Source organism: Sus scrofa, chromosome 2 (genome assembly GCF_054392235.1).
Source record: "Sus scrofa isolate SSC_HxYL_T2T_F1_AM1 chromosome 2, Sscrofa_HxYL_maternal_Yorkshire_Landrace_v2.0, whole genome shotgun sequence".
Classification (NCBI taxonomy): domain Eukaryota; kingdom Metazoa; phylum Chordata; class Mammalia; order Artiodactyla; family Suidae; genus Sus; species Sus scrofa.
Window position 1 is genome coordinate 158,361,097 of NC_139384.1, and position 20,390 is coordinate 158,381,486.

The 20,390-nt window shown below is 49.2% G+C and overlaps 2 protein-coding genes across 17 annotated transcripts in view; one reads left to right on the forward strand and one right to left on the reverse strand.

The window, feature by feature from the left end:
* LOC146405812 (uncharacterized) overlaps window positions 1-9,362 on the forward strand; it is a 107,016-nt gene extending 97,654 nt beyond the window's left edge. Inside the window, exons 4-5 of the transcript XR_014839025.1 lie at window positions 4,757-5,877; window positions 7,526-9,362. The gene's annotated coding sequence lies outside the window, so the exon portion shown is untranslated. The remainder of the gene's footprint in view (window positions 1-4,756; window positions 5,878-7,525) is intronic.
* PPP2R2B (protein phosphatase 2 regulatory subunit Bbeta) overlaps window positions 1-20,390 on the reverse strand; it is a 474,608-nt gene that overhangs the window by 22,670 nt on the left and 431,548 nt on the right.

Below are 20,390 nucleotides of genomic sequence, written 5' to 3' on the forward strand. Positions count from 1 at the left end.
TTTGTACATTTCACTGCAGAAGTGAATGGGTGAGATTCTACAGCATTAGCGGAGTGGAGAATAAAGGTGCCCAGGAACCAGCAAGGGGGCTGCAGCTGCAACATCACTGTGTTCTGTGTGGTTTACTGAACATGTGGAAAAAGAGTATCCAGTGTGTGAGTGACAGATCTTGAGACAAATCAGAGCTGGCATTTCTCCTGAAGACCCTTGGCTTGGCGTTCGAAATCTTGCTAAACTGCAGGGTTTCTGACTAGCTTCCAGAAAATAAAGATATCAGGAGAAGCAAAGAAGAAGAACCATGGCGGAGAGAGGAGGCAGGCTTGAAGAGAATCCTAGTAGCTCAGACCTCATCACTGGGGATGTGTCAGATGCACCAACAGAGACCCCGGTAACAATGATCATGGCATCTGCTACCATTTTTTTGGTCCTTATGCTTTGCATCCACGATCCCTTTTAATGTTCAAACTTAGGAGGAAGACACTCTTCCTCTCACTGTCCTTATTTATAGATGAGACAAACAAGGAGAGGTTGGGTAACCTGCCCAAGATCACACAGCTAGTGAGTAGCAGAGAGGGGCTTTCTACGGACCCTCTGCCCAACAGCTATCTGACTCCACAACCAGACCTTTCCTTACTGTGTCAGTATCATTTCTCTGTTCAAACAAGTGGGCTCCCTCCTGTTTTAGATATACCTGTGCGTTCTCACCTCCGTGGCTCTGCTCCCTCTTACCTCTTCCTGTGCTCATCATGGGATCCTGGAAAGAACGTGGGATTGGGAGTCAGGGATGCTGGGTCAGAATCCAGGCTGGACACAAATTAGCCAGCTCTTGACAGTACCTCGTATCTGCTGAGAACTTACACTGTGTGCTTTACATGTATTAACTCATTTGATATTCACAGATATTATTTCCCTTTTCTGCAAATCAGCCCAATCAGCCAACACAGGCACCAAGGTTCTATAGCCAGGAGGAGGCAGAGCCAGGATTGGAACTCAGCATGCTTTGTGTCTATGCGTTAACCTCTTTCCTACTGCCTCACCGCACAACCATCCACTCTGTGGACCTAGTCCCTGGTCTGTGCCGTGAAGGAGGTAGGACTGCCCACTGGGTCCTTCCCAGCTCTTAGAGGCTAAGGTCTATGAATGCCACAGGTCTTGGCTTTCAACTCCCCTTTTCTTTTTTTTTTTTTTTTTTTTTTAATTTCGTTCTTTTTTGTTTTGTTTTGTTAACAATAAACTCTATCAGGCAAATCAGAGATGAATAACTTTTTTTTTTTTTTTTTTGCTTTTTAGGGCCACACCCTCGGCACATAGAAGTTCCCAGGCTAGGGGTCAAATCAGAGCTACAGCTGCTGGCCTACACTGCAGCCACAGCAATGGGGGATCTGAGCCATGTCTGTAACCCATACCACAGCCCACGGCAATGCCGGATCCTTAACCCACTGAGTGAGGCCAGGGATGGAACCCCCATCGTCATGGATACTAGTCGGGCTTGTTACTGCTGAGCCACAACAGGAACTCCCTCAGGACACTATTTTAAAAGCACTACAGTCTCCAAGCAGAAACACCCCAGTACGCATGCATGCATGCACGCACAAACATATGCCCTGATACAACTGCTGAAAAGCAGGGTCAGCTTGTTTCTCCTAATGCTCATGACACCAGGCTAGCCTTCCCACAGAGATTTCAGCAGAACCCTCGGGAATGTACATATGTCAGGCATTCCAGATTCTGAGGTCAACTGAGCTTTGCAAACTCTGCCTCATTTTGGGGGTTGATAATGCAATTAGCCCATTAAAAGTGCTAAGTCCTGCAGCTAAATGACAAACAAAAAAATTTTCTTTATCTAGGAATCCAGGGTTCTCGGCCTTTGCAGCACTACGTTTTGGACCCTTGGCTGGGATGCTGTAGGATATTTAGCAACACCGCTGGCCTCTGCTCACCAAGCCCCACACCCAGTGGGGACCACCCTAAATGGCCCCAGGTGTTGACCAGTGTCCTCCTGGGGAGGGGGGGGACTGCCCCTGGTTGAGAACCACTGCTTTAATCCTCCTTTCAAATCTTACTAGATCACACCGCTTCCCTCCCCTCCAGTCCATTTTATTTATTTTTACTTGCAGCCCAGTGACCCTCTAGAATGCACGTTGGGCTGCGATGCTATAGTCAAAAGCACTGACCCTTCCTTTTCAGTCCTATAGGCTAGAGTAGGTGTCCTGTACAGACAGTGTTTTGTGTTATCACATGTACAGATACGGACACGTTTCCGCAGAACCCGAAGAATCTCATGTTTGACATTATCTTTCACGGTGCCTGGCACAGGCCTATGCCCCTGAGACGGTTCAGGTGATGGATTATGTGAATAAAGTCCCAGAACCACACGGGAAAGAGTTGAAATCACAAATAAGGGACAGGAAGGGTTAAGAAGAAAACTGCTCACTTTAGAGAAACCTAAAGCTAAGACTACATTTATTACACGTGGGGCCCGGGGCCTCCACCCCACACGATATGGGGGCTAAGCATACAGGTGGTTCCAAGCCCAGAGGGCCTGGGTGGAAATCCAGCTCTGAGGCTTATAAGTTATGAAGCCTTGGACAAGTACCTTGACTCTTTCCCAGGTTCATTTTCCTTATCTGCAAATAGAGGTAAGAGGAAGAGCTACACTCTAGGGTGGCTGTGGACAGATGAGATCTTTCACGTCGAGCACTTAGCATAGGCCTTGTACCCAGAATAATGGGGAGGTAGCAGCAATGGAGAAGTGGGTGCTGATAGGGCAAGCGTGGTATAAAATGAGTCCAAAAGCCGGATGTGTTTTTCCACTAGGGCCAGAGCGTAAGAGTGACCAGATGTTAAATCGATTTCTAGGTCTCCTAACTGGGCTGCTTGGCAGACACACCGTAGCTTGTCTCTGGGCCATCCATTGACTCACACCTTCCCAGGTACACAGGTCTCTCAACTGGTGCCGAACAATGTCACCACCACCCTGGCTCTGGTGACTCGGGCGGATCAGGAGGGTAAAGGAACCGAGGAGGGGATGAGAAAGGAGCAGGCTCAGCATCACACCCAGGGTTTTAAAGCGCTGACTTCTGCTGACATTTCTCCTATGCAGAAGCACAGCTGGCACGCTTTTCCGTTTGGAGACATGGTTGACAATTTCCTCATAATGGGGACACAACTGGCAATTTTCCTACACAGTGCGACAGATGGCAATTTTCCTTCAGAGATATGCAAGCAACAGTTTTGCCCCCAGAGAGGAAAGGCTTGCTGATTGAGATACAGCCAGTAATTTCTACTCTACAGAAGACACGTCCAACAATTCTGCCCAATGGGAGAAATGGCCAATAGTTTTCCCACAGAGAGTATGTATGTCTGCAGACCAATAATGCTGGCCTTTATCCAGCGGAGGGCGGTGAGAGACGAAGTTTAGGATTTAATTAGTGCTATTGTACTACCATGGGCCTCATGGCGCAGTCCCCAGACGTGGGCTAGAGGCTGGAACTTAGATCACAGGAAGGCTCAGAGGAGTCTACACTGGGAAACATCGAAGCCCAGTGGCTCAACCGTGGCAACGTGCTTTTCACACAGCCTGTCCTCAGTGCTACAAACAACTGTTCCGCGGTGAACGCGGTAGCAATGCTATGCAGAGCGCAGTGGAGCATGAGCAATTAATCCAGAAGAGATGACACTAGGTCCAGACTTTTGTACCACTGTTTTCACAGTATTTCCACATGTATTCTACTTCATAAACACCGCTTTTAATAAACAATCGTTCAGAGTGAAGGTACAATGAGTTAACATTTTTTTTTTTTTCCCCAGACAGACAAAGCGGACCAAAAATTCACAGGGGGGAGACAGTCTGGTGTGGTGGGACCTGGGCTGGTTTGACTGGGGAAGGCTTAGTAACGACGAGCTGAAACCTGAATGATCCATAAGCTGTAGACGGATCAGAGGCTGGCAAAATTCGCCTATAAAAAGCCAGATAGCAGATATTTTAGACTTTGGGAGATGTTTGGTTCCTGTTGCAACAACTCAGTTTTGCCTTTGTGGTGTGAAAGCAGCAGAGACAGTATAGAGACGGATGAGTATGTACTCCAAGAAAGCTCTACTTATGGACACTGAAATGTCCATTTCCTCTAATTTTTGTTCTTTTTAGGGCCTCACCCCTGGCATATGGAGATTCTTAGGCCAGGGGTCAAGTCAGAGCTGCAGCTGCGGGCCCGTGCCACAGCCTCCGCTATGCCAGATCCAAGTCACACCAGTGACCTACCTTGAAGCTCACAGCAAGGCCGGATCCTTTAACCCACGGAGCCAGGGCAGGGATCGAACCTGCACCCTCATGGATGCTAGCTGCGTTCATAACCCGCTGAGCCACAACGGGAACTCTAATTTCATCTAATTTTTATGTGTCATGAAACAGTATTCTTTTTTTTTTTTGATCTTTGCTCAACCATTTCAAAATACAAAAACGTTATTCTTCACTGGAGTTGTGCCAAAACAGGGGGTGGGTTGGATTTGGCCTGTAGACCAGTTGGCTGTCTCCGAGCCGCTGCAGAGACAATGCCGAATCCTTGACCTGCTGTGCCCCAGTGGGAACTCCCAAGCACTCTTCAGCCAGTGTGCACTGGCTGGTTGGTGGGAGTGAGGTGCTCTGATGGGGGCTGAGTTTGGAGAAGGAGATGGTTAGGGTCCCGTGGCACTTCCTTCAACAAGGACTGGGGCCACTTACTGATGACGGCTGGGTTTTTTTTTTTTTTCCTTAAAGGAAGAAAAATTGCTCTTTTCCACTCCTACCTTCAAGATGTCCACACCTTAGCCCCAGACCCTGTGCACAGGTTACATGAACATGCTGCCTCCTGGACCCTTAAAATGGGGAGATTATAACGGACCACCTGGCTGTCCCCAGTGTAACGGCAGAGGTCCTTCTATGTGAAGAAGCGGGCAGGAGAGTCAGGGTTAGAGGGATGCGACGTGAGAACAACTCCATGGCCACTGCTGGCTTAGAGGACGGAGCAAAGCGGCCAGGAGCCAAGGAGGCGGGCTGCCTCCAGAATCTGGACAAGGCAAGAAGCAGACCCCTCCACAGAGCCTCTGCAAAACAACTCAGCCCTGTGGACCTGCGGAGACACATTTGGGACTTCTGACTTCCAGGACTGGAAGAAAACTTTCTACTGTTTAGTTGAGGGACTAAACTTGTCACTAAGTTTACTAAGTGTGTGGTGACTTGTTAGAGTAACAATAGGAAATGAACACTCCTCTTTGCCCATACTGTCAATAAAAGGAGAGGACGGGGTTTAGATGTGCTCCCTGCCAACTCTGGGACACTGCTCTTATGCCTCTGGGCCCCAGTGGCCCTGCCCATGGGTCCCTGAAGAGCCCACACCCTTTCAGCAGCTGTTCCTCTTTGGCTGGCCCCCAAAGCGGGCAGGACAGGTTTGCTGCTACCCAGGGAGTGGGTAAGCCATCACAGCTCAGCCATCTTCTCCTCTCAGCATCCCTGCTGCCACCACTGCTGCATCCACAGGCTGGAACAATCCAGAGAGCCTACAACACAGTAGCTGCAAAGCCAAGGGGCTCACAGACCAGAGGGAATCAGCGGGAGACACAAGGCTGCTTGTGATCCTGCTGGACGCTGGACAGCTCCTCCTGAAGCACTGACACATCCCCGCTTGGCCACTAATAGTGACTCCCCCTTGCCAACAGCCACCAGTCGCAGGCACTCGGCCCGGCATTCGAGGCCCTTTGTATCAGGCCCTAGACCAGCACTCCAGTGGTTCTGCCCACATCTCTCTTGATCAAATTCTCCACTGTGACCCGACTGGCTGACTCATCATTTGCATTGGGATCAGAGATGCAAACTGGCCCCTTTCTCCAGGGGCCAATCAGGTAGTGAAATAGATGACGTCTGCATGGGCACACTATAGGGAGCGGTAGGGACTGTGGCAAACTAGAGTGTCCACACTCTGTTTTCGCTCAGCCCCAGCTGATGGACGCCACAGAAATGTGGCTCCGGCAGAGCCAGGTTGTTCCATTTGTAAAGACTACATTTTTCTGAGGAACCCTGATGTTTCACTGTTAGCAACAAATTACAAAGTTTTAGTATATGATCAAATAGAAGTCTCCTGTAAGCCATGTGGGCTGTAGCATGTGACCTCTGGTCTAGATGCTGCACTAACGATGGCCGACGTTTGTGGAGCAGTTAGCACGTGCTAGCGTTTGATCCATGCTCATTCTCATTCTCTTCCTGTCTCAGTTTGGGCAGCTATTATAGGATATTGCAGATGGGGCGGCTCACAAACAACAGAAACTTTGTGTGGTTCTACAGGCTGGAAGTCTAAGAGCAGGGAGCCAGCATGGTCAGGTTCTGGTGAAGGGCCCCCCTCTGGGCTGTAGATGGTCATTTTCTTGCTGTGTCTCCATGGATACACCTTCTATTCACGAGCGTTCTAACTTCAGGACCTAATCACTTCCCAAACCCCTGCCTCCTCCTGTCATCACGTTGGGGGTTGGGATATCAATGCAAATTTGGGGGGATACAGTCAGTCCAGAATACCATCTAGCTCTGCTCCCTTGTTTCTCTGACTCCTTTTTGGCTCTCAAGGCTCACTTTCCTGTCTTCTGCAGGAAACCTACCTGCCCAGCCTACCGTATCCTTTCCCTCCTCTTCATGCTGAATTTGCCCACTCACCGTACTTACTACACATATTCAGACCTTTTAAGCAACCCTAGGTCAGGGACTGGGATGCATGGAAAGGCAGCACCCGTGATAACAACGGCAGGTGCTCCCTGCCAGGGGAAGAATCATGTCCTCTTCACAGCTGAGGAAACGGAGGTGGCACAGAGACACTGGGACCCAAAGGACCATGTGCCCCTTGGGTGAGGACAGCGTCCAGAGGGCTCATTCGCCCTGGGCTTAGACCTTTCTGGTGAAGGCGCCTCAGCGGGAATCTGTGATCTGATTGGCTGAGGGCTCACCTGTCACTCTGAAGGCTGAAATTTGGGCCAACATCCACAGAGAAGTTTGTTCATGGGGGCCCCACCGCCTTTCCTTTGGGAGGGTTAATTGTTCACTAGCCCAGAGGGATGGGTGTCTCTTTGAGAAACCCAGTTCTGGAAAGATACTGATGGAAGAAGGGCTCTGAGCACCTTCTGTCCAGCTGGCAGCAGGTAAGGGTGACTCCAGTCCAGACAGGATGATGAGCTGGCAGTGGGTATCTCGACAGGAGCTTAGTGAAGAAATCTGGGGGCAGCAAGGCCCACCTGTACAAGCCTTCCTGTTTAGTCTTCCAGTCCCCGATATCCCTCTCTCTGTCAGCAGGTGAGCGGCACCGGTGCCCATGGGGCTCTATGCCTCCTACTGCGGAATTATGTGTTCCTATGGCCAGGGGGCTCCAGGGACATGATGCAGTGTCCCCAGGTCCCTGGGCCCACTCTACATCACATCTCCCTGCTTGCTTGCTTTTTCCTTCCTCCCTCCCTCTTCCTTCCTTCTTCTCTCCTTCTCTCTCTCTCTATCACAATTTGTTTCCAACAGGAAGCCGGAGCTCTGTGCAGCTGCTCCAAGAGCAGCTCCAACTCCCAGAGGAGCCTCTGCCGAGGTGGAAGAGACTGTGAGCGTGTGGCCATCATTAGGGGGCGATTGCAGGGAAGCTGGTTGTCATGGCACCGCGAGGCCAGGGCTGCCCTCCCAAGGTGCCCCTGTCTTCTAGACTGTCTACATAATTATCGCAACGAGAGGCATAAACACAGAAAGAGGTGGGGCGCGCTTCCCTGCTGACCGTCATCTTGCAGTGCGGGGTGAGGAGAGTCCATCTCAGCACAGGCCAAGCACCGCATGGAGGGACACTGGTGTGGGCTGGTCACTGCTTCACTGTCTTCTCGTGGCCCTGGTGCTACGCCTCTGCATCCCCAGTGCTGGCTTTCTACAGGGAAACGTGGTCCTAACGTCCTGACAGTCAGCGCTGTGCCTGAATGTTCCTGGAACCTGCGTGCATGGAGCGGTAAGAGCTACCTCGTTGGGACAGACGGAGGCATAGCCTCGCATCCGCCAGGCACCGTGTGAGAGGCTTTACGTGATATTCCATTCCAATCTCACCACGTGCCTGCTTTCCCAATGCAGAAAAGCTCAGACTGTCATGTGTCTTTGTCAGGAGCCAGGAATAGGTAGAGCTGGGTTGTAAACTTGGCTCTGGTTCTACAGCCCACTGCTGTCCCCACATTCTGCATCATTTCTCCTCCCGTCCCGTGATGAGAGAGCGTGACCTCTTCAGCCTGGTGCTCACAGATATAGGGAGTCCCCCCCAGCACCACCGACCCATGGCCCAGTAAAATGAACTGAGCTGGTCTAAGGATCAAATGTCTGATTTGGACTTCATTAGCTTTGCGTTCTCACCCATCACAGAGAGTTAACCTGAGCAGAGATGTCTCTTTATGGCCCTAACACCACGCACCAGGGGCAACGCAGAGAACAGGCATCAAACACTTTATGCATCTTACCACCTGCTAGGCACTCCCACTGGCTCCAGACACACCACCACCACTGCCAGGCCTCTGGGACCTGGAAGCTTCTGGGGTTGGATGCAGAGAGAGGATGCATTTTGCCATCACGGAAGAAAATAATGGCTTTACCCCTTGGCAAGCACTTTTGCTTAAGGACTTGGTCACGGGAAAGGAGGGGTCGTCTGTGCGCTGTTCTCATTTTGAATTTGGCTTTGGAATAAGCGCTCTCTCCATCCTCGCTGTTGCTCACCCACTGTGCTGCTTTCCGTCACCCCCCAGCAGGTGCTCAGGAGACAAGGGAACCAGAGGGTGCTGACTTCCTGAAAGCCAAACCCCACCAGTGAAATGCTCATCCTGGTTCTGCTCCCCTGCTACCGGCTCAGCCAGCTACCTTCCCTCAGGCCCAGGAAGGCAAAGATGGGAAGCCGTTCTAGGCATGATCTATTTATGGCCAGCTTCAACCATGGGCTTTATACCTGGGTATGAATCTAGGCTCCCAAACCCTTTTTAAGGGCTGCACCTGCTGCATATGGAAGTTCCCAAGCTAGAGGTCTAATTGGAGCTGCAGCTGCCAGCTTATGTCACAGCCACAGCTACATTGGATCCGAGCCGCATCTACGAGCTATGCTGCAGATTGGGGCAACATGTGATCCTTAACCCAGCGAGTGAGGCCAGGGATTGAAACTGCATCCTCACAGAGACAATAACCGGATCTTAATCCGCTGAGCTATAGTGGGAACTCCCATCTAGGCGCCATTCTTGACTTGATCCTTGACTTCATGGAAATCATTTGCTTTTTGGAGTTTCCATTTTCTTGCCTGTAACTCTGAGCTCATGGATTGTTATGATAAGAATAAAACATGCATAAATAATGTTTTTTGGCTTTTTGTCTTTTTAGGGCCACACCTGCGGTATATGGAGCTTCCCAGGCTAGAGCTCGAATCGGAGCTGTAGCTACCAGCTTACGCCACAGCCACAGTAATGCCAGATCCGAGCTGCATCTTTGAACTACGCCACAGCTCATGGCAACGCCGGATCCTTAACCCACTGAGCGAGGTGAGGGATCAAACCTGCAACCTCATGGTTCCTAGTCAGATTTGTTTCCACTGTGCCACAATGGGAACTCAGAATAAATAAATGTTGACTGCTTACTGTGGGCCAGGCATTATTTTGCTACATCCTCACAACAATCCAATTTTGCAGGCTCTTGTGCCATTTTACAGAGGGGGAGACGGAGACTTGGAGAGAGAGGTTAAATGCAAGTCTGAGAAATAAAGGTCCAGAGACCCACAGTGGGTGTGTCCAACCCTAGAACCAACACCACTGGCCCCGACAGCACGCAGGGTATCCCTCGCTGTGCCTGCGTTTGCTTTATGCCACCGTGCTTTTACGAAATACCTACACTAGTATGTTTTTTGCCAGCCTAACTAAAAGAAAGCCAAAGAGGATTTTCACTTTTATGAAGAAAGCTAACACCCAAAACCTTCATTGACCCACTTGGTTTTAAGAATCATAGCACTACTGTATTGCGAGCCACGTATCACATTCAATCCAATGTTAGATCTTTTATAAACATGTCTCATTCATTCAGTCAGTCACTCACTATGATCAGCGTCTATGGTAAGTCGGGCACCATCCCCAGCAAGCCTCTACCCCTTAGCGGCTAGTGACCACGTGTTGCAGTCATACACATTTGTAGTTTCGTGCCCTGGCAATGACACGAAGACAGAAGATTCACGAACGGGGACTGAAAAATGCTGCGTGTCACAACTTCGGGGAACGCCGAGGATGCAGTGAGGATGGCATTTGGCGTCACGGTTCATTTTAACATCTAACGACATTCAGCATGAACACGGTTAGGTCAGCATTTCCTCTCTTGCTGTCGGGAACCTAACTTCATATTCAGTTTAAAATGAACTTTAGGAGTTCCTGCTGTGGCTCAGTGGTTAACGAACCCAGCTAAAAACCATGAAGTTGCGGGTTCCATCCCTGGCCTCAGTCAGCGGGTTAAGGATCCGGCATTGCTGTGAGCTGTGGTGTAGGTTGCAGACGCGGCTCGGATCCCGAGTTGCTGTGGCTCTGGCGTAGGCCGGCGACTACAGCTCCGATTCAACCCCTAGCCTGGGAACTTCCATGTGACATGAGGGTGGCCCTAAAAGACAAAAGACCAAAAAAAAAAAAAAAAAAAAAAAGAAAAGAAAAGAAAAAGAAAGAACTTTCTATTAGCAACCGTCCATAATTTCATATCCTCTTGCCCACCACGGTAAGTAATACTGAAGCCGTAACTGCATTTTATATGTCTGTCCGTCCCTTTGTGTTCAGCACAATAAATGCTCACATTTACTGAGCAGTCCCTTGCTTGGTCTGATGTCACCATCTTTTTCCTAGGCTCGTCGATCCCATTTTTCTCGGGTGTTACTCTCACAATGACAATTTTACAACATTACAGGGGCTTTCAAATGACATCAAAATTTCCAGATGAACTAGTCGACCCCAGGATTAAGGATGCCCATCCATGAGGTAAACCCTATTTAAATCCTTGTGTCTACGTTCAAGATTTAAGAGGCGATAAAAGCAAGTATCCCTGTAAGCCTCCTGGGGGTGAGAATTCCTCTGCCCTCTGGGCCTCTGGGCTGCGCTGGAGGATGCCAGGCCAGCAGGTGCTTTGGGTAGTTCAGCAGATAAAAGGACCTGCACTGAGGGGCTGGACGCTGCTGGAGTGGACAGCGGATGTCACAACTCAGTTATTGATGCCACCTATGGAGCTGTCAAAATAGAATTACACGAACCACACAGGGGGCGCGAATTAGCGGATATACTTAAACATGTGTCAATTACACGCGAGAGAGGTTTCCTCTTCCTGTCTTCATCCCCCAGGGCTGGGCAAGTGCCCAAGGAGGGAAAATTCATTATTTGAAGCAAGAAATAAACCCTGATCTTTGGTGATGAAACACGATCCACGCTGGCGTATTTGATTTCTCTGCTTCTTGATTTCCTCAAGCCGCAGAAAGGAAGAAATACTCTGTGCTCAAAGGGTTTTTATGAAGATCGATTAAGACAGTGGATGGGAAGGGGTTCTGTAAATGGCAACATGCTAGACAGAGGAAGGGACCCAGTTCATCATTTTAGGCTTTGGGTTTTTACATGAATCTTCCAGTCCATGGAACTTGGGCGTTTCCTCCCCCTACCGCCCCCTCACCCCCGCCCCCAGTCTTTGCTGACTCATTCAGTGCCTTTCAGGACGCATGTGCTCAGGTCAAAAAGCTGGGTGTTGTCCCGGACTCTTTTCTTAACCTTGTCTTCCACACCTACATTTTTTTTTGTTGTTTTTTGTTTTAAAGTCCAGTTAATTTCACAAAGTGTAGCCCAAATTGGCCCAATCTTAGCCTAAGTCAGTATCATCTCTGTCCAGATTCACAGCCTCTGCATTTGCTGCTGCAGAGACACTTTTTACCAAATCCTGCTTTGTTTTATTTGCTTATGTGTTTGTTGTCTCTCTCCATCTACCTGGATAGAGAGCCATGGGGACAGGAGGGACCACTTTCCTGGTGCCTGGAACGGCACCTGGCACCCCACGTCGTAGCAGCAGTAAACATTCGCTAAACAAATCAATAGTAGGTGGATTCCCATCATTGCACAGAACCCCCGCCCCCTTCCTTTTACTTTGCCTACAAATTCCAGCGTATTTCCAAAGCTAGAAATGAACGCACATCGATGGGGTCAGCCGCTCTTTGGTGTGAGCCCCTTCACAGGTGTAAAGAGAAGCACTGTATGCACAGTTATCCAACTGCATGCCTACAGCTGTTCTCTAAGTTCTCATTCAGCATCTTCACCATGCTAAGTGCAGAAAGGAAAAGAAAGAGCTCCAGCCATAATGGCAGAACCGTTTAGTGGGATGGAAAGAAACGGAAACAGACACTTTCGGCCTATCCCATCAGGCGCTCTGATGGGGGCACCTAGTCCTTCTTGGTGATACGTAAAGAGTGTGGCAGAAGAGTGAAGTCTCAAGGATGTCCATGTCCCAATCCCTAGAACCTGTGGAGAGGCTTCCTTTCTCGGCAAAGGGGAAATAAGATTGTAGATGGGAGTTCCCGTCGTGGCGCAGTGGTTAACGAATCCGACTAGGAACCATGAGGTTGCGTGTTCGGTCCCTGCCCTTGCTCAGTGGGTTAAGGATCTGGTGTTGTCGTGAGCTGTGGTGTAGGTCGCAGACGTGGCTCGGGTCTTGCATTGCTATGGCTCTGGCATAGGCCGGCAGCTACAGCTCCGATTGGACCCCTAGCCTGGGAACCTCCATATGGTGCAGGAGCAGCCCAAGAAATGGCAAAAAGACAAAAAAAAAAAAAAGAGAAAAAAAGATTGTAGATGGCATAAAAGTGGCACTTCCGCTGACCTTAAAATAAGGAGATTAGCTTGGATGACCTGTGTGGAGCCTATGCGACCACAAGGGTCCTTAGAAGTGGAAGAGAAGAGTCAGAGGGATGGACTTGTCCTTCCGCTGGTGGCTTTCACAAGGAGAAAGGGACCACCAGCCAAGGAATGTGGACAGCCTCAAGAAGGTGGAACAGGCAGCAGCAAGACAAAAACAGTTGTCCACTAAAGCTTCCAGAAAGGGACACAGCTCTCTCAATTCCTGGCTTTTAGCCCATGAGACCCATGCCAGACTTCTGACCCTCAGAGCTGTAAGATGATACGTTCATGTTGTTTTTTGTCTAAGTTTGTGGCTAAGTTGTCACAGCAGCCACAGGAAACCAGATGCAAAGGGGGAGGGGTGAACGTTGCTGCCCCCTCTGGGGGGAAGGGACAGGATAGTGTACGACCCATCCCCCTCGCCGGGGAAAACTTAGCCCAGGCGTTCCCTTGACTGGCTTCCCTGGAACCTCAAATTCAGAATGCCACCCGGTATCTTTGACTGCTTTGCCAGTGATGGCTTGTCATGGACAATGATGACAGGCAAGTGGTCTTGAGACGTCCCAAGCCGAGAGCAGCCAGAGCCCCCTGTAACCTCACGGCCAACCTCTCCCATTCTGTGTGTCTCAGGGCTGCAGCCACATGCTGAGCCAGGTTCAGCCTTTGCTGCCTTCTCTTCCAAGACCCCTGGCAGGGGAGGGGCAGGACCTGGGACAGCGTCAACTGCTAATGAATGACACTTGCCTCAAAATTAATAAGCCTTCTCGTTTTTAGGAAAATCTACTCAACTGGAGTTCTGGGATGACTAATTGCCACAACTGGTTAAATTAATCAAAAATGGAAATGAGGAGGGGGAAGGGATTCTCTCTTTACATGTGGCTTGCGCCTTGCCTTCTTGGCCGCTAATTGCTGCTAAGCTTGAATGCCGTGGACACTGGACAGGGGGGTGGGTTTCAGTGAGTTCTGATGTCTGTAGCAAGGCTCTGGCTTTTCTCCAGGCGTGAGGGGTGGGTGTCTGAGTGTGTTTGTAATCTTATCATCAGGCAAAGGCTTTTGAATAAAGGGTCTGGTCTTTTTAACCTAACTAATCTCCCCTGAAATAGACACTGTTAATTATACCCCCAGTCAATACTGAACCCCTTTTGGAAGCTGTGCCAAACCTCCCAGGTTTTAAGACGCCTTGCAGCTGCAGCCTCAGCTGATGCCTCTGGACACTTTCCATCACAAATCAGGGGAATGAGCTGGAGGTTTTTTAAGAGAACTAGTGGCCTCTGGAACCAGGACAGGGCAATTAAGTTTGTAGATGAAAGTGACAAATGAGACAGTAGATTTCACCTTCTGTACAGTGGCAGAGTTAGCGTTACCACTGGAAACTCCTGGGCTGAGGAATCCAGCCCCAGGGGATTATATGAAAGGGAGTCTCAGGAGTCCCGTCGTGGCTCAGTGGAAAGGAATCCAACTAGTATCCATGAGGATGCGGTTTGATCCCTAGCCTCACTCAGGGACCCGGCATTACCATGAGCTGTGGTATAGGCTGCAAATGTGGCTCAGATCTGGCGTGGCTGTGGCTGTGGCCAGCAGCTGCAGCTCCGATTCGATCCCTAGCCTGGGAACTTCCATATGTCGGGGGTGCAGCCCTAAAAAGCAAAATAAAAGCAAAAAAAAAAAAAAAAAAAAAAAAAGGGAGTCTCATGAAATTATCCTTCTAGATGTTAGAAGTAGGTCATGTGCTTTCTCCTGCTGCCAAATACCCAGGACAATGACAGGAAGAATGAATTCTTCTTTTGGAATCAGACAGACTTGGGTTCAAATCCTGACGCCTTCGCGTGATCTGGGCTTCATCTATAAACTAGTGTTACTGAAACCAGTCTTCTTAGGTTGCTATGAGACTTAACCGAGATACAGAAGGTTCAAAACAAAACAAATATCCACCCCTCCCCCCACCATATGTGCCTTTATAGGAAAATGGAATTTTCTGATTTAGACTGTTAGGTTGGGCATCAAGCTTTGCCCTATTTGCCTTGGAAATCAAATTGTTTTTCCAATGACTGTACTATTCACTAGAACATCTCAGATGTTAAGGTCTAAAATGCTGCTACCTTTGCCCCTCAGCATGGAAAAGTCAGATTATTTTCACACCAGACCCAGGACAGGCAGACTTAAGGGCACTGCAGGGTGGATGCTGACAACCCCTTGGATGGAGAGCCTGCCTTTCTTTCTTTCTTTCTTTCTTTCTTTCTTTCTTTCTTTCTTTCTTTCTTTTTTTTTTTAGGACCACACCCTCAGCATATGGAGGTTCCCAGGCTAGGGGTCGAATTGGAGCTACAGCTGCTGGCCTACACCACAGCCATAGCAATGCAAGACCCGAGCCATGTCTGCAACCTACACCACAGCTCGTGGCAATGCTTAACCCACTGAGTGAGGCCAGGGATTGAACCTGTGTCCTCATAGATACTAGTCAGATTCGTTTCCGCTGAGCCACGATGGGAACTCCAAGCTTGCCTTGCTCTCATGTGAAGAAGGGAGTTTCTGCGGCCAAGTCTGGAGCTGCATATCGGCCACTGGGGCAGGGCCTTGCTGTGGGAATGAGTCTGGGCAGCAGACCCCCTTGGAGAGCCAATGCAAGAGAAAAGATGCTGCAGGGCTGCCCATGACCACAGCTGAGAGGAGCCCCAGTTCCTCACCCTGCTCTTCCAGAGGGAGGTGGCCTCCTTCACCTCCTCCAGGTCCCCAGTACCAGACACTCCCTCTCTCCAGGATGGGACCTCTGGGGCGGGTGAGGAGTGGGGCAGGTCTGGCCAAACCATGAGGGAATGAAGATGCAGCTGAGGCGGCTGCTGGGCGTCATCAGACACTGAGGATGGTGGTCACGTGTGTGATGGATTTCACCCAGCAGATGTGCACTGGGATGAGGTGCCAGGCAGCCCACTCACTGGTTTTGCTTTAATTAACAAATGAATGGCCAAAGCTGTCTGTGAGGCTAAATCGTATGAGCGCTTCTCTACGCTCGTCTTTCTTGACCTCTCAGGAGCATCTGACATAACGGATCCCAGTATCTTTCTACATCCCTCTCCCCTCTTGGCTTATATGCCTCCTCAATCCTACCCCTTGGCTTTCTTCTCACCTCCCTGGCAGCTCATCCTCAGTCCCCCCCCTACCAACTGGTAAACACAGATGTGCCCTTGGCCTCTGTTCTGGACTCTCTGCTCTGCCTTCTCTCCTAAGTGACTTCGCCCCGTCCCATGGCTTTAAAGACCATGAGCTGCTCTGATGCCTAAATTCCTATCGCCAGCCTAGACCTCTCCCCCGACTTCCAGTCTCAGGTATGCATTTGTTTCCAGACTTCTCTAATTGGGTGTTTCCTAGGCGTCTCACTCTGGACACATCCGTAAGAGAGCTGTGGTCTTCCCATGCCAAACTGTGCCTGCCACAGCCCCATCCGCTTATGTTATGCTACACCCTTGGTTGCTCAAAACCAAAACCTACGTTTTCTCAGGTTGCTCCCTTTCTATCACCTCTCCACGTTCAGCCTCTCAGCAAGTCCTCTTGGCTTTAGCTACTCAGTCGATTCCGCTTCTGTCCGCTTCTCACCCATCACTACCCCCACCACAGTCAGAGCCGTAATCACGTCTTCCCAGACTATGGCCAGAACCTCCCAGTGGCTCTTGGTGCTTCCAGACTTGCCGGCCCTTTTTGGAGAATTCCTTTAAGATTGTAAACGGAATATCACTTCCCTGCTTAGAACTGTCTACTAGTTTCCCACACACTTGGAATGAAATCCAGGCACTCCTGCCCTGCTCTGCAAGACTCTCCAGGGCCTGGTCCCAGCCTCGCCCCTACACTATCCCCCAGCCCTCTGGATTCCAGCCACTGGTTTTCCTTCTCCTTTTTAAACACACACACAGCTGTTCCTGGGTTAGGCTCTTCCTCCTTGGATGTTAGCTCTCTGTTTAGCTCCTTTTGACAATTTAGATCTCAGGTCAAAGACTCTGCCTCACCACCTTAGGGAAATAGCACCACCCCAGCTACTTGTTAATCCTTTAAATTTCCCACAGCTTTCACGGCTGTCAAAAAATATCTCATTGACTTATTTACTTGTATGTATTATCTTTCCTCCCTTCCTGCTAGAATGTAAGCTCTCTGAAGGCAGGAAGGAGTGGGTGTGGAATACATTTTTGTTGACCAAGGGATTTCTGGAGTCCTGCTTAAGAGGAAGCAATCTGGGTCAAATCCCAGGTGTCGCTGGTTCTTTTGTGGTCCGAAGGGATCATTCCCATTCCTGGTTTCCTAGGAGAAAACTAGGAACGTCTTAGGTTTCCTCATCTGTAACATGTGGCCGCTCCTCACAGGGCTGTCAGGAGGACTGGACAGGCTCATACCTTGGCTTTCCTTCTGGCTATAGTAAGCATCACAGATATGAGCCGTGATTACGGCTGCTGACATGACTGTGTCACGCCTATGGCTGCTTCTCCGTCTGTTCCTGCTCTTAGTAGACGCGTGTGGAAGGGAAGCAAGAGCATCATCGTCCCAACCATGGCTAACACAGAGGTCGTACCAGCAGCCAGGCACTGCGCGAAGGCTTCACGGTGCCTCCTCATTTAATCCTCGCAAGCCCCCTAATAAGCTAAGTGCTGCCACCAGTCTTGCCTATGAGATGAGCAAGCGGAGAGCCAGAGAAGTTAAGTGACCTGTTCGAGGTCCCCATTAGACCACGGACAGAGACTGACAGTGGACACCAAGTGGACTTTATGCCCCTGTCTTGGCCCCGTCTCGGAGTCCACGCACAACTGTTGGGGCAGTTTGACAGAGGGAAGAAACAAGGGGGAAGGGTTCTGGGCTGTGCTCACAGGGAATGTTATAGACTGTCCCTCAAGTTCGTATGCTGAAACCTAATCCCCAGGGTGATGGTTGTGTGGAGATGGGGTGTTTGGGAGGTGGTTCCGTCATGAGAGTGCTGCACTTGTGAAGGGCATTCGTGACCTTGCCAAGACGAGACGCCTGCAGCCCTTCCTGGGAAGCCCTTTCTCAATTCCCACTCCCTACTTTTTTTTTTTCCTTTTTAAAACATTTATTTATTTATATCAAAGCATAGTTGTTTTACAATATTGTGTTAGTTTCAGGTGTTTAGCAAAGTGATTCAGTTACACATAACATATATATGAAATAGAGCACACACTATGTATGTTTTCAGATTATTTTCTATAATTGGTTATCACAAGAGAGTGAATATAATTCTCTGTGCTCTATGGTACATCTTTACATTGTAGCCACTTTATATATGATGGCATGGATTTGTGAATCCCAAACTCCTAACTTGCTGCTTTTCTTTTAGGTTGTTAAAACAAGCTTTCCTTATTGGGGAACCCTCTCTCCTCATGAGAGGTTTTTGAGTAGGAAACAGGCTTCTGAGAGCCTTACTGTCTATTTAAAATTTTTTTTAAAATTATAGTTGATTTACAATGATCTGTCAATTTCTACTGTACAGCAAAGTGACCCAGTCATATATGTATATACTTTTTCTCATATTATCCTCCATCATGTTCCATCACAAGTGATGAGATATAGTTCCCTGTGCTATACAGTAGACTCTCATTGCTTATCCACTCCAAATGCAATAGTTTGCATCCACTAACCCCAAACTCCCCATCCATCCCACTCCCTCCCCTCGGCAACCACACGTCTGTTCTCCATGTCCGTGAGTTTGTTTTTTTTCCTCATTGTCTTTAAAATCAGTTCAAGTCCCCTTTATTCAGGGAGATATTATGTTTCCTCACCACAGGAAGGTATCTAGGTGACCACAGACACACAGACCTCCACGGGGAGGTGTGGAGGCTCCATGGGCAGGTTTGCAACCTCTGCTTCCCACCACCTCCGACAAGAGCCACGTGCACGGTGTGCTCACGATGAGTCGGGGGGCTATGCATGCACCTCGGGTCCATGATTGCTTTCCACCCTTCCCACCTGGAGGAGAGGATCAGCAGTGGCACCTTACCCAGGCTGCCCGCGGCGAGAGAGCCTGGGACCCACACCTGGAACCGTCAGCTCCAGGGGCTCTGCTCTGGATGGTTTTCGGTCTTCTGTTATGGGCTGAATGGTGCACCTCTCCTCAATTCTGATACTGAAGTCTAATTCTCAGGACCTCAGAATGCAGTCATCTTTGGGGTGGGGTCTTTACAGAGGTAATTAAATGAAAAATGACATCATGAGGCGGACCCTACCCCAGCATGACCAGCGTCCTTATAGGAAGGGGATTTTGGACACGGACACATGCGGAGAGAAGACGAGGTGGAGACACAAGGGGATGGTGGTCGTCAGCAAGCTGAGCAGAGGGCCTGGGGCAGAGCTTTTCCTCCCGGCCTTCGATGAAACCAGCCTTGCTGATGCCTTGGTCCAGGACTTCTAGCCTCCAGAGAAGGGAGGCAGTAAGATTTTGTTTTTTTCAGCATGGAGGTTCCTCAAAAAACTAAAAGTAGAGTTGCCATATGATCCAGTAATCCCACTCCTGGGCATGTACCCAGACAAAACTATAATTCAAGAAAGATACAGGCACCCCTATGTCCACTGCAGCACTATTCACAAGAGCCAAGACCCGGAATCAACCTAAGTGTCCATCAACAGACGAATGAATAAAGAAGATGTTTTATATATATATATACACACAGCGGTATATGAATCAGCCATAAAAAGAAGGAAATAATGCCATTTATGGCAACATGGCTGGACCTAGAGAATATTCTACTAAGTGATGTCAGCCAGACAGAAAAGGACAAACATCCTATAATATCATTGGTTTGTGGAATACAAACTATGGCATAAATGAACCTGTCTCTGAAAAAGAAACAGACTCACTGACACGGAGAACAGACTGGGGCGGCCGATGGGGAGGGGGGAGCAGGGAGGGGAAGAATAGATGGAGTTTGGGGTTAGCAGATGCAAAATCTTCTAATAGGTTGGATGAATAGCAAGGTCTTACTGTAGAGCACAGGGAGCTATCTTCAGTATCTTGTAATAAACCGTAAAGGAAAATAATATAAAAAAGAGTGTATGTATATATGGATAACTGAATCACTTTGTTGTACAACAGAAATTAACACAACAGTGTAAATCAACTATATATTAATAAAAATAATTTTTTAAAACTTTTTTTTTTTAGCTACCCAGTCTGTGGCACTTTGTTGCAACACCTCCAGACAATGCAAACTGCCTGCCTGTCTTTCTACCACACGTGTTCAGTAAAGCCCCAATTGTAGCTGGACACCACGCTGAGTGTTCGTAAGATAAAGTCCCTGCCCATGTAGAGATTACAGTCTGGTCAGGCAGACAGAGGAAGAAAAACAAACATCTGTCGCTGAGCTCTAGGAAATACTTACAGAAGCAAAACAGGGGGATGCCGAAGAAATAGGGTGCAGATGGGGGGATCAGAGAAGTCCTCTTTGAGGAGGTGATGTGTTTCCCAGAGACCTAAAAAGTGACAGCAGTCCAGCCAAGGG